General features: G+C 47.3%; 1 long non-coding RNA gene across 1 annotated transcript in view; it reads right to left on the reverse strand.

Annotated features, from left to right (window-relative positions):
* Positions 1-18457, reverse strand: part of LOC115938733 (uncharacterized) — a 145402-nt gene that overhangs the window by 106063 nt on the left and 20882 nt on the right. The window contains exon 3 of the long non-coding RNA XR_014144513.1: positions 5741-5837. This is a non-coding gene — a long non-coding RNA (uncharacterized LOC115938733). The remainder of the gene's footprint in view (positions 1-5740; positions 5838-18457) is intronic.

Raw genomic sequence — 18457 nt, forward strand, 5'->3', positions numbered from 1 at the left:
TAAATGAAGGAAACTAGTCACAAGAGGCCACATCTTGTAAGACTCCATTTATATGAAAAATCCAGAATAGACAAACCCACAGAGACAGAAAGTAGATGAGTCATTACCAGGGGGTAGAAATAGGGAATGAGTGACTCCTAATGTTTACAGGGTTTCTTTTGGGGCTGATAAAAATGTTCTGGAATTAGATAATGATCATAGTTGCACAACCTTGTGAATATACCAAACGCCACAGAATTACACACTTTAAAAGGTTGGATTTTATAGTATGTGAATCAATTCTCAAAAAAAAAAAAATAGATTAAGGGAGCGCCTGGGTGGCACAGTCAGTTAAGCGTCCAGCTCTTGATTTCGGCTCAGGTCGTGATATCAGGGTTGTGAGATCGAGCCCTGCATCAGGCTCCGTGCTCAGCAGGGAGTCTGCTTGATGATTCTCTCTCTCTCCCTCTCCCTCTGCCCCTCCCCCTGCTCTCTTTCTCTCCCTCTCTCTCATAAATAAATAAGTAAACCTTAAAAATAATAGATTAGGGTTGTTAACCATATCCCTGTTTGCAAAGTCTTTTTATACATCATTGTCAAGGATATAAAGAATGTGGGGTTATTTAACAAAATAATATATGTAAAATACCTACACAATAACTGCACAGGGATTTTATCATTCCAGATGAGATTGGAGTCACAGGTTCAAGAGTTACACGGGCCACCGGACTGCACAATGCTCCAGGGACTTGGCCCGTGTGCTCCACCCCGCAGGTGCTGAGAAGATCATACAGTGGGGAGAATGGGGAATAAGGCTTAACGAGACTCCGTCTGACTTGGGCTTTGCCACTGACTTCGTCTGTGCCCTTGTGCAGTTTACCTCTCTGCTCTGTTTTCGTTTCTCATGTGTTAAATGATAGCTTAAAAAAAAAACTTTTCTCCTACCTCCCAAGTATTTTGAGAATCAAGTGAAACCAAGTACCTAAGTTGACTTTGCAAAGTTGATATGGGAGCTTACTCACCGCAAGCTAAAGAGCACCCTGATGGAAAGGGATCCCTGGAGAACGAGGGCGAATATTCTGCAGAGGGCCTGCTCTGTGCCCAGCACTGTCCTAAGCGTTTTTCCAGGAATTAACTGGATTAATCCCTACAAAAATCTTTTGAAGGCCGTGTTATTTTTATCTCCGTTTTTCAAGTGAAAAACTGAGTGTAAGGAGATTAAGTTATTTCTTAATGTCACACAACTAGTAAGAGACCCAACCCCATAGTAAGAGACTCAGACCCAAGTGCCCCAACACCAAAGCCGGCGCTTGTAACCTCTAGCGATGTTCAGTGTGTCCCCATTTTACAGATGAGGAAACTTGTGAGACCGCACCTGTAAGGCCGTGGAAGGCAACGAACATGCACCAGGGGCCCACCATGCGCCAGGCTGTTTCTCATACGCTGTCTCACTGCCACGGCAATCCCACGAGGCAGCTACCATACCCATGTCGCTGTTGGGAAAACCCAAGGCACATAATAACCTACCTCAAGTCACCAGCTGAATAAGTCATAAAGCTAGGCTTTGAGCTCAGTTCTTTCTGACACTGAAACCCCTGCTCTTTCCACATACCAGGCCTGGGTAGAATTTACCTTGATGCCAAGAATAATTTACACACACACACACACACACACAACGTAATGATGTGGTACGCTTTTGCCAATGGGTTCAAAGTCTCATCTGGATATGAGGAGGGCAGCCCATATTTTACATCTCTCCGGCCAGAGATGCTGATACACTGGCAAATATTTCTTTTAGCCACTGAGCAGGAACAGGCCTGGGACATGATGAGTTACACATCACAGAAGGACAAAACCCATAATGACGATGCTGGCAGAGTCAGCCCTGGTGGAACTAGGAGCAGGTGGTGCTGAAATTAAAAAGTAACTGGAAAGCGGGGGAAATGGTGGCATACTTCATTTAGACTGATAGGCAATTTTTGGTCCACTCCCATGGAAATCACTTGGGGATAACCTGGAAGTTATTAAATGCCCTGGGCTTGTGGAAAGACCCATTCATTACTGAGTCCCTGCACCCGAGTTCCTGCTTAGCAAAATGTCCACATCCCCCGGCCTGATTTAAGCCTAACACAAGAGGCCACAGTAAATCCTGTCACTTAGCAAAAGGCGAGAGAAGACAGCACCCTCTCAGAGATATAATGGGGCTGCGGATGCAGCATGCAGGTGCCCAGAAATATCTAAATATAGAGAATAGACTGAAGTGACTGCATTATTTGTATTTTCCTGAAATGAAGGTTTCTTGTAATGAAATTCCAAAGCTCAGACACTGCAGTGGGCACCACAGCCCATGACACCACCCCCTCCGCACCCCCCCATCACTCTTGGGCCTCTCCTTCTGTTTCCTTGTCCCCCCACCCTTCTGCCAGGGCCATGGAAAGACAGGCTGTAAACCTAGCTGTCCCGCCCATCACTGGCCATCGCAAGCCCACAGTTCTACTTGCACAGGCCGTAAATGTGGGCGTCATCTTGGCTCCTTTCTTTCTTCACCACCCACTCCCAGGACAGCAGGAAATTCTCTCCCTCTGCCTCCTAAAGATGCCCAGGATCCAGCCATTTCCATCACTGTCACCCTCATCCAAGCTGCCAGCATCTCTCGTCTGAATTAGGCAACAACTTCCTAACTTGTCTCCCTGGTTTCATTCCTGCCACTCTACAGTCTTTTCTCAATTCTGCAGCTGGCATGATCCTATTAAGAAGTGAATCAGATTATGTCATGTCTTTGCTTAAGGACTCCTTCCGATGGCTGACCCTCAATAAAAGGTCCAGGTCCAATCCCTCCAGCGGCCCTCGATGCTGTCACGGTGGGTCCCTGTTACTTACCTTACCGCGAACCTCAGCTCTTTTCCCCACCTCCCCACTCTCTCTGGACCTGCCCCCTTGGTTTCTTACTGTTCCTCAGATGGCCCAGAAGTAGGGAACCTCAGAAGCAGAGCCCACCAGGGCTGTGAACAGGCAGGGTATCCACCTTCAGGAAGTCCAGTCTAGTGGGTGGGACGCAGTGTGTCTATAGTGAATGGAGAACAGTAACATGGTGCCTCTGGAGAGAGTAGGGATGTTGAGCAAGCAAGCCATGGACAGCTGAGTGGGCAGCACTGAGAGGTGACAGTGAGCATGCCGATCTCCTACTGGCTCTCTTTCAAGAGAGATGAGCTCATCTCCATGAGCTCAGTGCCCAAGGCCCATCCTGCTCTTTCACCTACCTTCCCGTTCAGGACACCCTGTGCTCCTAGGTCCCTTCCTGGGTCCCCCTAATGCCATCCATCCCAGGCTGCTAAGAGCTCCCCAAACCGGTCATGCTGTTCCATACTTGAGAACCTTCACATTCGCTATATCACAAAACACCGATCCCTCTCCTTCTTCATCCCTCCCTCAATATTTAAAAATCAGCTTGTGGCAAAGCCAGACCTCCATCCATTTCCCCACACCTCCTTCACGCCCTGTCTACACACATGCAGCACACACATACACACACCCCATGTGATTTAAGATACTCTTCCTCTCTGCTCCTATAAGGCTGCGTACTCACAACTATCACACTGCTTCATCCCCTGTGCTGTAATGACTGACTTGCTTATCCCCGCCAGACTGTGCGCTCTTTATTGGCAGGGACTGATCTTGCATACATCTGTGTCCCTTGCATCTAAAACAGTGCCTGGCACATGGTAGGTGCTCTCTCAGCTCCATACACACGCATTGGACGAATGAAGGAATGAAAGCAGGTGTTCTATCAACCCGAGGCAGGTTTGACAGCAGGTATGGGGCAAACCCCATTCACAGGCCTGGAGGTCTGAGCCAAACCTCCTGCATTCACAAGGCTGGAGAAAGCAGAGCAGGGCTGGTCTTTCAAGAAGTAGACCATGCCCAGGTCATCAAAGTGGATGCTGAGGTACAAGGAAGAAGTCAGAAACTCAGGTACCACCACTGGAGGAGAAGAGGTGGGATTGGTATCAAAAACAGGACAGAAGACCCCAAGATAGAGAGCATTTCTGATAGCTGATGGAGATAGAAGAGGAGGTGGGAGATGGAAAGAAAGCCAAATTGCCCCTGTTGCCAAGAACAAAGGTGCGCAAGGAGCCTGGCGCCTCGTGATGCTGTGCAGTGTCCAGGGTGTGGTGTGCCGGCCTTCATCCATCCAACTTCGAATGGGCTCCCTAGTGATCCTAGCAGGATCAATGGGGCCGTCCCTTGGCAGAAACTAGAATAGGTACAGTTCTATTCCCATAGTTGCCCTCACGGCTTTCTCCCTCTTTTTATCACTTCCCTTCCAAAATGTGCAAGGCAGGAACTTCAGTCACTGCATTCACATTTCACAAACAAGCTCCTGAGTCAGATTGCTTCTGTTTAAATCCCAACGGTGCCACTTGCTACCAGTGTGATCTTTGGCAAGTTGTGTGCTCCGCTTTCTCCTCTACAAAGAAGGGATGATCATAACGGTACCTACCTCACAGGGCTCTGTGAGGATGAACTGAGATGCGTAAAAAGCGTTTAGTCCAATGACTGGTAGACAGTACTCAGCTATTGTGATTGACGTCACGCTAGTGTTTAGGGCATAATGGTTATGCACACAGACAATGGAGCCAGACTGCCAGGTTCAAATTCTGTCTCCACCTATCACTAGCCCTGGGACCCGGGACAACTCACTCACCTCAGGTACTCACCTCAGTTTCCTTATCTGTGCAATGGAGATTATAACAGACTTACCTCAGAAGGTTGTTAGGAAAATTAGGCAATCATTATAAAGCACTGAGAACAGTGCCTGGGTTATAATCAACGCTACCTAAATGTTTGTGGAATAAATACGTCATTCTTTTTAAGGAACCAGAGGCTGATTGAGTCCCTGCTTCCTGAGATCCTTGCATTTTTTCAAAAGGCCCAAGGGGACAGCAGTCCTTACCCCCGTGGCCTAAACCAATGGACATAGGCGACATTGGAGGTAATAGTAGGGCCTGCTGGTATACCCCAAATAGCACCCCATAAGCACCAGCCCTTCCTCTGTGCTATACCTCTGGCTTCACAAGACCCACGCCAGCCCCGAGCCTGTGGGGAACACAGGATGAGTCCTGATGGCATATAACAGAGTGGCGGGAGGGAGTGGGGCCCCTGCTAAAAACAGCTGACCCAGTATACTGGCTCCTGCCACTGGATCTATCTCCCAGCGTCTTGGAAGTTGCTGACTTCAGCCTTTCCAGAGGCAAGCACCGTCCATGGTCAGAGACAGCGCTGAAGTGAGCATGCAGCACAGCTGTAAATCTGCGAGCCATATTATTTAAGAGACCTGGCTTTCTTGCGTTGCGATATCAAAGCAAATCTGCTTCTTGCTCATAAATCAGCAGGGCTATTTCTGTCCTCAGCCACTGTGCTCAGCCGTCTCGAGATGCACACAGCATACATTTTACTCACTTGGGAGGTACAGGTTGACAAAGTACAGGAAGATATGTATTAACCCTCTCCCAAAACTCAGTTCTCACAACCCTGCCTTCACACTTCTTCCTTGTCCTAGGATCCTAGGTCCCCAGCCTCCTCTGCAGAGCCTCAAACAATATAAAGTGAGCCCCTGATATTGAGTTACCCGTGGCGGCTCTCTGAGTAGATAGGGTGGGTGCTGTGAAACCCAGCTTACAGATCATGAAACTGAGTCTCAAAGATACTAAGTGAATTTCCCGAGATCAGACAGGAGACAGGGCAACCTGGGCTAGCTCACCTCTCCTTCTCCTGCTCTAGTATTCTTTTCCCAGCCTTCAATCTCTCTTATCATGAATTTCTTCATATGCATAAAGCAAAGAAGTGCAGGAACTCTCCTGGGGGGGAAAAAAAAAGTAATCTCAGCTCAGAATTTTGAAATGAACATTGATTGAGACTCTGCCACGTGCCAGGTATTTTCCAACACATCAGCAAATTGTGTGGCAACACCAAACCTTTCTGTGGCTTCCCGTCACCCAGAATGAAACCCAGGGTCTTAGCGTAACGTACAATGACCTTGACCCTGCCTATCACTTTGGCTTCATCTCCTTCAACCCAGATGACAAGCCTCACTTCATCTTTCTGTCCTCTGGGAGGTCAGCTCTGATGCACCCCCACCGCCTGCTGGGTGAGGTTCTGGCTCAGCATTCCTTAGCACCTCCCACTTACTATGCAAGTAGTACATTCCTGCCGGTCTTTACCTGTCTGTCTCCTCTTCAGACCTTGAACTCCTTAAAGGCAGGAGTATCGCATAGTTTCGGGTAAAACAAGTAGGTGCTCAATAAATGTTCCTGGACTGAATCCTCACTACCATCTTATAAAGTGAGCATTGTTATCCTCGTTTTACAAATGAGGAAATGGAGGGGCTCCTGGGGGGGCTTAGTCAGCTGAGCATCTGACTCTGGATTTTGGCTCAAGTCATGATCTCACGGTTGTGAGATGGAGCCCCCGGTCAGGCTCCGCACTTGACATGGAGTCAGCTTGAGATTCTCTTCCTCTCCCCCTGCCCCCCCACCCCCCCACACTTGTACTCTCCCTTTTCTCTCTCTCTCTAATAAATAAAATAAATCTTTAATAAAATGAGGAATTGGAGATTCATATGCGCTGAGTAACTGTCACCATTGGTCCTTCAGGACGGTCCCCAGCTCAGACTAGAATTCAGCTCCCAACCTCTAAGCTGGAACGCATGCCCGTGTCCCCTCCCCATTGCCTTACTCAGCCTTGGATGTGTCATCTGACTCCTGCTTTTCCAACCTGAGCTAGAAACTGAATTCACCTCGCCACTCAGTGCCACCCAAGGCAGAAGGGAGAAAGAGCGTGTCTCTGGATTCTCACCCCCTCCACTCAGCACGCCTCCACCATCTCTCAGGAAAGGATGATGCTTGTGGGTCACCCTGGGAGGAATGTTGCTCTGTGCACATCCTCAGAAGGCTGACCAGGACAATGCTTGAGGGTAGAGTATTTTCATTAATTGACAAACATTGAATGTTTACTCTGCCAAGCATTTCCCAATAACTACACCTATCAGAAAAGAGAATAGACTGGGCCATGCCTAGAGGAAAGTCTCTAGAAGCAGGGTGAGCACCTGGGAGGAATGTTATAAGCAGAGACAGAAGTACTTGATGGGGGTGGTCTTAGGTATCTGCTAAGGTCCCTAACTTTGGAGCTTACACCCCCATAGGCCTGGGGACCCTATTTTTCCTGCCCTCCCTACCTCGACCCCTCCCCCACTCTTCTGAGCACTGGAAAAAGCAAGGGCTTTGGAAATGTAACTAAACTAATTGTGTGGAAGATTCTAAAATGTTCCTTAAGTACGGCTGTAAGTGATTTTGTTTCCAATACTTGCTGGCAGAAAAATATTACCTCTGCATCTCAATGCAGGGGAAATAAGCAGGCTACACTTGGCCAAATTCATTTATTTATTTCCTAAAATGAGTGTAATTTGGAAATCACTAGTATTATTTTCTCCCAGTGCAGGTTAATGCCTTCTACATGGTCTCTGGAAGGGACACTTCTCGCAAAGAGAGTTACTAGTTTTTTATTTAGAATGTACTGTATGGGTGATTTGTGGGTGTAACAAACCTGAATAATTTAAAGGAGTCTTTATTTGCTGAGAACTGCAGTTTAAAAAAAAAAGTAGATTTTAAATCTTTAAACTTTCAGAGATTAAGAGAGATTGGCCGGGGATTTATTTGTAGCAGGAACTTCTTTTTCTTATGCTTGCGTCTTTCCCAGTATCCATTCTTCTTTCCTGCCTCCATCTAGAATCATGTAATGTCAGCGCTGGAAGAGCCTGTAGACATCCATCCTTCAGAGCAGTAGTTTTTCTACTTCTTTTATGCAAAGAAAATCTTCGCACCACTAACCCTAAAACAGGGGAAACCAGAGCTGCTCTTGTTGGAGCTTCTTCCTGTCCTCAGCTCTCTACCCTTGTGCAAAGCCTCACAGAACCCCCAAGGAACACACTTTGAAAACCAGTAGACCCCTCATTTCACGGTAAGAGAATTGAGAGCAGAGGCTGAGGAATGCCTTCGCCAAGGTGACTCGTCAAGTCTGAGGTAGACCCAGGATTAGAAGTGTCTCCTGACCCCACCTGCAGAGATCCCACTAGCTGTAGCTGCTTCCTGCCCTTGGTTTTGCTTTGTAACATAGACTATCAACCATCCTTCAAGTCCCCATCTCTTGAGGGGAGTGTGAAGTCAGCCCCTCTCATGAACATAGTACAGACTCACACTTGTTCGTGTCAGTGAGGATAATCATGGCTGACCGGGGCCACGGGCTCTGGGCAGGGATGTCCTCAGGACACTCGTGCCCCTCAGCAGCCATCCTCAGTCCCCAGCATGGCTTGGTGAGTTTTTCATTTCTAAGCAGGGCACGTTCTTCTGCGGTCCCCTTCCAAGGAGCAAATGGTGACAGCAATCCAGAATGCTGAATCAGCAAAAGAGAAGCCACTTTGCCTGCAAAGGCCCTGCAGGGACCCCACACCCTCTGTCTCTCCTCACCATGCCTGAAAGCCCAGGCCTTTTTCCTGGGAATTGGGGTATCCCGTGCTGGCCAGCACCCACCAAAGGCCTTTTCTCAGGTCCCCTACCCCACACCTCTTCTGCAGGGAACCAAGGGCAATTTTTGTTTATTTTTATGCTTTTTATTTCTTTAAGATTTTATTTATTTATTTGACAGAGAGAGAGAACAAGCAGGGGGAGCGGCAGGCAGAGGGAGAGGGAGAAGCAGGCTCCCCACAGAGCAGGGAACCAGATGAGGGACTCGATCCAGGACCCCAGGATCATGACCTGAGCCTAAGGCAGACGCTTAACCAACTGAGCCACCCAGGCATCCTATGCTTTTTATTTCTAAGGAGAGGAACATCTTGTTACATCAAAGGTCTTTCATTCTGCTACGGACCTCGATGAATTTCAATCTGAATCTTGGGGTAAAGGCTTGAGAGACCTCAATCTCATTGCATGAGGAAATGGAAAGAGTAGTTTTTTTGTTTGTTTGTTTGTTTGTTAGAGGTGAAGGAGTGGACAGGAGAGGGGCAAGGGAGGGAGGGTTAGGAATATGGAGGCTCTGTACCTGGCAGAAGGCTGGCGTCCTATTTGTTAAACTGACTATAGGAATTTCAAAAAGCAAAAGTCCCTCAGAGGAAATTTTTAAGTTGTCTGTGTTACTACAACCAAAATCCCTCCCATTTCCCCACTTCCAGGAACGCTTTCTATCCACCCAAAAGCCTTGTGGTGGGTGGCTTTCCTGGCAGAAATCAGGAGAAATTGCTGAGTTCACATCCCAGTTGGTATGGCGGGGAACCAGACACATGAGCAGGGTAGCAAGAAAATCCATAAAGGGAGGTAATTAAATTAAAGCTGGAACTCCAAGCCAGAGTTGAACACAAGAACAGAAGACTCCAGCAAGTCTCCATCATCCTGGGTAGGGTTTAGCCCTCACAAACTCCATGAAATGGGTGTTTGAGTCTATCTGGTTTCCATTTTAGTGGGTGGGGAGGCACCATCTGATGTCTAGTTTATACATCCGCTAGCCATAGTATATAGAAACACAGATCTTGCCAGAGCTGTCGGTGGACTTGGTGAGTTAGGACAAAGCAATAGTCATTCATTCAAGCTGGCCACATTTGCTGACTCTCACTGCAAGCTAGACACATTCACAGGAATGGTCTTCCTTTCTGTGAAGTATATTTATGCTTGCCTGGATTTGAATACTACCAGAAATCCTTCTTCAGCCCAACCCCCCCAAGTGCTGACAGGGCCACGTGTGACTAGTGAAGTCATAAGATCACAGGAGATGGATTGTTTCACTCCAAAGCAAAAAAGTATAAAACAGGCTCCCAGAATATTTTGCCTTTTTCCTATTACTCTTGATCAAGAACAACAGCAATTACATACAGATGCAGGCCACTGCTGAGTGTGAGGTCTAAGTCAGATCCGATCCCCAGGCTAAGGGAGAATTTGCACACCTAGCAATTTGGGGAAACAGAGGAAGGACCTTAGTGTTCCTCTCCACTGTTCTCAAAGTTGAGACAGAAAAGCCTTCCCTGAGGAGAAGAAATCAGGGTAGAGGTGGAGAGGGATTAACAGGTGGCTGGGATGAGGGTAGGGGAGCTGCATATTTTCCGGGAAGATCAAAGGAATGAGCATGTCTGACCAAGGCAGGTAGGGCCCCAGAGTGGGTCTATTTTTCCCTCCACTGCCCGAGGTTTCTTTCAATAGACAACCCAGTTTCATTCCCCATGACAACATCTCTCCAATCGACCACATCTCTAGGCAGGCAGCCCTGGGTAGAGGCCACAGGGGTACTCTTGAATCCAGAGGTTTGGATTCCAGCCTCGACTCTGGCCCTTTCTGGTTGTAGGACCATGAATAGGTCATTCAGCCACCCACGCCTCAGCTGTATATTATTTAGGAATGAGGTGTCCAGTGCTTTCTTTTTTAAGGAGCAGAATCCTTTCTTCAGGGCGCCTGGGTGGCTCAGTTGGTTAAGCGACTGCCTTCGGCTCAGGTCATGATCCTGGAGTCCCGGGATCGAGTCCCGCATCGGGCTCCCTGCTCGGCAGGGAGTCTGCTTTTCCCTCTGCCCTCTTCCCTCTCATGCTCTCTGTCTCTCATTCTCTCTCTCTCAAATAAATAAATAAAATCTTTAAAAAAAAAAAAAAAAAAAGAATCCTTTCTTCAAGTCAAATCTGATTCAGAAGCTCCAATATACAGAAGAGATCAGAGCGGAGTTGGTTGGAAGAAAGTGAAGGTGACCATGGCAGTGCCTGAGTCACCCACTGACGCACGGCACTGCAGGGCACCATTCCACAGAATGCACGTGGGCGGTCCCCACCCCCCCACCCCCCCTGTGGAGCCGAGCAACGGAGCTGTCCTAGCTCTGAGGCTCCACACAGCACAGCTCAAAACGTCACTGGACAACAGAATCGCCCTCCACTTCCGGCCCACCATGCAGATACGCTTACTCCACAACAGACCAGCCACAGGGCTAATCCCAGCTCTCCTTTGCCCCAACTTGGCCTGGTTCCACCCCAGGAGACTGGAGTCTGGGCAACTGTGGATGAAAGAAGGGAAAAAGGGGCACCTGGGTGGCTCAGGTCATGATCCCAGGGTCCTGGGATTGAGCCCCAGTTTGGGCTTCCTGCTCAGTGGGGAGCCTGCTTCTCCCTCTCCCTCTGTCTGCCGCTCCCCCTGCTTGTGCTCGTGCTCTCTCTAATAAATAAAATCTTTAAATAAAAAAAACAAAAAAATAAAAAAAACAGTGCCCCTCTAAGTGCTTGGCTGTGGGTACCTCGATTCAAAGGTAAAACACACTGGGGTGCCTGGGGTACTCAGTTAAAAATCTGACTTTTTTTTTTTTTTGAGAGAGAGAGAAAGCGGGAGAGCACATGTGAGAGGGGGAGAGACAGAGGGAGAGAGAATCCCAAGCAGACTCCACATTAAGCATGGAGCCCTGGAGCCCACTGCGGGGATCGATCCCACAACCCACAAGAACACGACCAGAGCCGAAACCAAGAATCAGACACTTAACCAACTGAGCCACCCAGGCACCCCAAGCATCTGACTCTTGATTTCAGCTCAGGTCATGATCTCAGGGTCCAGGGATTGGCCCCACATGACCCCTCATTTCTGGGCGTGGAGCCTGCTTAGGATTCTCTCTCTCCCTTTCCCTTTGCCGCTTCCCCCACCCTCGTGCATGCAAGTGCTCTCTCGCTCTCTAAATAAACAAACAAACAAATATAAAACACACTGAAGGAGGAGATTGCCATTGTGTATGGAATGTGGTCTGGTTTCTCAGGCTCCTTCCGCCACTCACCGGCGGCGTAGCCTCTGACAACTCACCTGTGAAATGCGAGAGGAATAAATATCTGGGGCACTTGTCTGTTTTGAGGAACAGAAGGGAAGTTTATGTTAAAATATATGTCAACCATAACAGGTGTATCGCTTAAGATACTATTATTATTGCATTATTATTATTATTTTTAAATTTGACATCTTCCTTGAGGTGCTATGGGTTTTAGTACAATCTTTTTTTTTTTTTAAAGATTTTATTTATTTATTTATTTGCGAGAGAGAGAATGAGAGACAGAGAGCATGAGAGGGAGGAGGGTCAGAGGGAGAAGCAGACTCCCCGCCGAGCAGGGAGCCCGATGTGGGACTCGATCCCGGGACTCCAGGATCATGACCTGAGCCGAAGGCAGTCGCTTAACCGACTGAGCCACCCAGGCACCCGGGTTTTAGTACAATCTTTTATGCCACTGAATCTCAAACTGTGATTCAATTAATGTTTCAGGAGTTCTGTAAACAATGAAATCACATTTTAATTTTTTAAGAAATTCAAGTATTTTTAAACTGTGATTCAGGGCTATGAAAGACAACTACAGTGGGTGCCTGGGTGGCTCAGTCAGTTAAGCATCTGCCTTTAGCTCAGGTCATGATCCCAGGGTCCTGGGGTCGGGCTCCCTGCTCCTCGGGGAGTTGCTTCTGCCTCTCCCTCTGATGCTCCTCCCAGCTAGTGCGTGCACACTCTCTCTGTGTCTCAAATAAATAAATAAAATCTTGAGAAAAAGAAAGACTACAGGATGCCCGCAGAACACTGTGGTGGGGGGAGGGGCTGCTTTGGATTCACGGAACAGGGAAGACTTGCTTGAGGAAGTTATCACTGAGAGCTAAAGGATACAGGGGTGCAGGGAAGGCCAAGGGAACAGCATGAGTAGACGCTCCACAGCAGGAAAGAGCATGGAGTATTTAAAGAAGTGGAGGCAAGAAGGCCAGCGTGGCTAGAGGTAAAGAACAATAGTAAGAACCAGGAGATGAGGTTAGCGAGGGAGGCAGGCGGGAGCCAGACCAAGCTCTCAGGACCAAGCTAAACCTTATGTAGGATTCAGAAAGTTTACTTCTCATTTTTTTCTCAATAGCTAATGTATTTTCCTTCATTTGGCCACTAGTCAGAATGCGAAATAAAAATACCAAAATATTAAGGCCCCCTGGCCAACCTGACCAAGAAAAGCCCCAGAGCAGCAGGGCATGAGGGCTTGGTACAGAGGGATGCTGCAGAAACGTTTGCTGCATGAATAAGTGACTGAAAGAATAAATGAAAGCCCTCCAGTTTAAGTACTAGTTTATCAATGATTCTGCCCAAAGAACTGGAAACGAACTCAGAAGGCCCTCAGCTTCAGGCTAGAGCTTCAGCCACTGAGAGCCACCACTCCACCCCACCTTCCACAGCAGAGAGTGGATTGCTGGGCTTCGGTTCTTGTCTTTCATTTTAACTCACCTTCCTATGTCATGAAATCAAACACCCATACAAAGTCTCTAAATTAGAAGAGGCTTTTAAAGCATGTCATGTAAAGCCTTCCACTTCCTCTCTCAAGCCCCATACCTCAATTTCGTTCACCCTCCGTACCCACTGATCTCCACTCTCTACCCCCAGCACCTCCTGCGACCAGCGTCTTTTCGCCTCTCCAACAACCATGAATGTTAACATGATTCTTCCGTAAGCCAAAACCTGCCCTTCCATAGCATCCTTTCATGAGCCTTAGTTCTAGTCCTCTGAGGATATACAGATTAAGTCTACTTCCTCTTTTAAATAAGAGCCTGTCGGAAATTTTCTCCCTCCCTTTGCTCCATGGAAATCATGTTTCAGCTTTAGATTGGAAACTTGGAGTTCTATCCCCAGTGAAGATTCCAGCATCCCAGGTTCATGGGCACAAAACACAGCGCTCGTAGGTGGTGTCTATATGTCCTTGTTATGTGCTTTAGGTCTTCACATGGGGAGTTCAGTAAAATAAACATTAGGACCTTTGGCAGCTAGAGCTAAGGTTTGAGTTCAATTTGAAGTCTCCTGTGAAATATGTTGGGTGGTTTGAACTCCGACACTTGTGAATATTAGCTCACACAGTAAAACTATCATGATTAATTCAACCCAACTGGAGGAAGTTATTGGCAGGGTGCAGGGTAGCAGGGGTTACTTAAAGCATTGCTTTTTGAGAAAGTAAAGTTGCATGAAGATTGAATGATTTGTTAACCCCCAGAGAAGGTGTTACATATAGGTCAAACCTGAGTTCATTGGCGGGGCAGCGGTGGTGAAGGGCTCCAGCTATAAATTCACCTTATTTCAGCATTTATAACAATGGGGCTCAGAAGAACTTTGAAGAGTGTCCACAATAATTTAATAAAGCTTATTTTTGTTACATAGGTCTGCTTGAAATAGGGCTATGATCTTTATCTTTTTTTTTTCTTTACGACCAACCACTAGGCAGAGCGATTTCTTGCCCTTATTGTCAGAAGTAGGATTCTCCTCGTTCTCTCAAGCAGACATCTGTAGCAAGAGAAGGAAAGTTCCATGACCCCCTGAAGCCTTTGGTCAACAGTGTGGCATACCATGGCAGTAATCTCTGGGCCCCCATTTGGCTGAATGACTCTAATTCTAACCCAGATGTACTCTTTTATAGCTTAATGATTTGTTCTTCCAGGCACTCTGATGAAGTAGAAACAGTTCTCTAGAACCCAGTGCAACTAGTTTTTATTCCTCATTTCTGTTTCTAATTAATTGTTGAGCAATTAGATTGAAACTTGATCTGCAGCAATCACTATAATATTGCACCGTGACAGATTCTTAATAATGATCTTGCATCACCCCCAAAAGTAAGATGCACTGGAGAAAGAGGGAAACACTTGCAGGGCAAATCTTTCTTAATTCATTCAATTACAAATGCGATATTTTGCACTGAAACAATGCCTATTATCTTAATCAGTTAGGTCTTTCAGCAAGCACCCTGGCAAATGGGATGGATACAGGAAGATGCAGAGGTTAAGTGAGTAACTGGAGGCTGAAATGATGGGAGGCCGTGGCAGAATCCAGCAGGGGATCCCTCTTGCTAACTATCATAGCCCTGAGCCAACAGTCACAATCTAAATTAAACACCCCTAACCCAAGAGAGTCACAGAGATGTCACAATCACACCAGAAAAATTACAACCAGGGCTCACCTCAAAACTCTGAACACACATCAAAGGAAGAGGGTACACTGTTCTTACCCTCGATTTCTTCCGTTGGAAAAATGACGGTGGTGCCATTTCTAATTCAGTGTTACGCTGGGAAGTTTGCAAATTAATTACAATTATGCCTTCTTTGTGCCAAGTGATAATTTACTGCAATTAATTATCAAAAGATCTACTGCTGTCAATTATGATACTTGCTCTTGGGGGGGGGAGGAGCTATTTGTGAACATCTGAAATCTGTACCAAAGTTATGTTTTGCCCTTTTTTTCCCCCACTTCCAATTAAGCTAGTATAATTTGTTTTCATTATACCAAATACAATGGAAAAACTAACAACATTACTCTAACCTTTTTCTTAATCTAAACATTATCTAGACTTCCACTGAGTCAACACGCCTATTGTTACACCTGCAAGTCGTACATAGAGGGAGGCATACTTCAGAATTAATGAGCGCAGCTGTGGTCTCTCTTACATTCAGCACTTGTAAAACAGACCTCTTTAAAGTGCCATTATCACAATATTGATAGAGTTATTTATAGCATTGCAAACGCTCCCAGTCATAACAGAGGGCTTGTTATCCACAGCGAGTTCATGCTGCTGTCATCCTCTGGCCTCCATCCAGCGCCAAGGAGCAGGCACCAGGTGGACCATCTTTCACAAATGAGCTCTAAAAGACATCTGACAAACTTTTCTCAAAGTGAACATGATCGCCAGGAGCCAGTTAGGTGGCCGAGCCAATGGGGCCGAGCCCAGGTCTATGAGACATGCCACCATGAACTGACCCAGCAGAGTTCTGCTGGGAAATAGGAAACTCAAGGGCAAGATCAGTGCTGCTTCTTTCCAAATAAGTCAAAGAGATGTCCTTGCTGTGGGGCAGTGTCAGGAGAAGTTGTCTGTCTCCATGCCTTTGCTCAGGCTCTCCCATTCCACAGAGGGTGATCTTTTCTTCTTCTCTTCATGCATAGAAATCCTCATTTGCATCTTTTCCCCCACTAAATTTTAAGCTGTTGGTGGGTGAAGCATACATCTTATTTTTCCTATTATCACATGTAATCACATCACATTCTATCGTTAGCACTCTCTATTTAAGAATTCTTTACCTTGCACCAGCCATGTGGTAAACACTGTCCAGGTCCCACAAAACGACTGTATATATAAGTCATCCTTTCTTCCCCAATGTCATAGTCTAGAACAAGGTCCTGTGTTCATCTGCTAAGGGGAACACTCTGGGACCTCTCTGTAGAGAAAGTGAGGGGTTGCTGGAGTAGAATCTAGGTCTCCAGACTCCACGGCCCAGGCCCTTACAAGAGAGGCTGCCTCAGAAACCATCTGTCAGCACAAGGGTGAGAGAGCCGGACTCAGACATCCAGACCTTTTTACAGGAGTTGGGGGATCCCCTCCAGATGTCCCTGAATCCAGGTGGTAGGGCTAAGGGAAAGATCCACAGTGGCTTACAAGGTCTCTGCAAAGTAGGTGACAGTCTGCCTGGGACCCTCAGAGAAAAGTGACAGCAGATGGGCTGATTCCCTGTCACCTTTCAGGGGTGCCCATGGATGTGGGAAATCTCTAGATTTTTGCCCCCAATTTTAGGGACTCACAACCTTATAAAGCCCAGCCAGGGATGCCCCTCACCCATGGGTGGTGGCTATGAATGGGCCAATTGAGAGAACTGTGTATCAGTTGAATTTAAAATTCCCAAGGGCGATGGCATGCTTTGGCACTGGGGAAAATGCTGTTTATCAGCCTTCCTCCCAGAAGCACATTCTTCCTAAACTGGTTGGCCTGGCTTACATGAATAGTTAAAGCTAGCCAGTCATTCTGTATTTTGAAAATGTGTGTTTGGATTCGTGGATTTGATTTCTTTTTCCTATCTGGCCTGTGATCAAATTCATCCCACCTCCCCCACCCCTCCACCATCCTCAGGCGTGCTCCTTGAGAGTGGTAAAGATGCACACATGCAGATCAAACCTGCCAAGTGAGTAGGTCAGGGCCTTTGCCAGCCCCCTCCACGCCTGGGAATAACAGAAACCCAGCTGAGAGGGAGAGATAAGCCCTAATGCATAATCTTCCCCACCCATCCACATCTGAGTTTGCAAATAGGCATTCTAAAGTGACCCGGGCTCAGAGGGTTTTCAGAGTGATGTGTTGCAGCCAAACCCTACCCGGAGTTTCATTCCATGGATACTCAGCTATCTCTCACCTGCATGGGCACCCTAAAGGGAGACAGGGTATGCACCCACCCGGTGCAGAGTAGCCTGTCACTTATCTCAGGGTGCAAGGCCAAACAGTTGCGTAGATTGCAGAGACCTTGACAGTGAGTTTCCACAGGCCTTCCCCCTAAAACCCACTGCCTGCGTTTATGGGTAGTACTAACGAGGATTTTTCCCTTGCAAAGGGCAGCTCGGTATGGCGGCTTCCTACAGCCTGGGCATATTATTTCCAAAGTGCTTCTCTGAGAGGCAGCCCCTGTCATGGGAAGAGCCCGGTGAGGTGGGGGACCCAGGATTCTAGTCCTACCTCTGTATTCCAGTCACTTTTTCCTCTGAGCCTTAGCTTCCTATTCTGCAAAATGAAGGGGTCAGCCTAGCTGAGAGGTCACAACCTCAGCCGCCCTCTGGGAGCAGGCAGGGAACACATTAGGACAGGAGCACCCATCGGGGAGTGTTTGCCACTATGGAGAGCAGAGAAAGCCGGCCCCACCTACAAAGGCATTTTTATTCTAAAATTTTAACATGTGTTTGGACAGTAAATGTGTCTGCAATCTAAATCCACCCTGTGACTGCTAGTTGCAAACTCTGGCTATTGATTACAGTCCCAAAGCAAAATGATACTATTAGAATTTCAGCACTTTTTTTTTTTATTTAAGGAGACCTTTATTTCAAAAGGATTGAGAATGTTTTAAATAAAATCGGTGAAATTAAATATATTTCAAATGTGAAGTTTTAGCTGAGTCCCTTGGCTGGTACTGGTTCGGCTGCTGCCTTGGACATCAGTCCCTTCTGCCCCAGGCATCTGGGACCGACTGTGTGTGACGGAGTCCGTGCAGGTGGGCTCTAAACGCTCTCTCATAGGGTTTAGCCCCCCAGTGCAGCTTTCAGGACTCTGGGCAGGAGCTCCTCACTGCAACAGTTTTTACTTCTCTCCCATCCGCCCGGGCAGGCTGACCCTGCCTGCAGGCCTCACCCTTCCTCTGCGTGTGCAGGACAAAAGGTAGGCAGAGGTGCAGATTCCATTCAAAGCTGGCTCTCCTTAGGAAGACTTGTTGATGATGTTATTGGATTCCCAGCAGTCCCCTGCCTGGCCCTTTTGCCTGTGGGAGGGGAGGGAGGAAGGGAGCTCCAAGGCTCCCCATTATTCTGGCAGCAACTATATGCTTACCTCGATCGCTATAGTTTTCATACTGCATTATTAGTTTTATTGTTCCTGCGTTTGTTTCTCCCACTAAAGCTAGAA

The sequence above is a fragment of the Leptonychotes weddellii genome, chromosome 4, assembly GCF_054177405.1.
Source record: "Leptonychotes weddellii isolate Sample4059 chromosome 4, ASM5417740v2, whole genome shotgun sequence".
In the NCBI taxonomy this organism is placed as follows: Eukaryota; Metazoa; Chordata; class Mammalia; order Carnivora; family Phocidae; genus Leptonychotes; species Leptonychotes weddellii.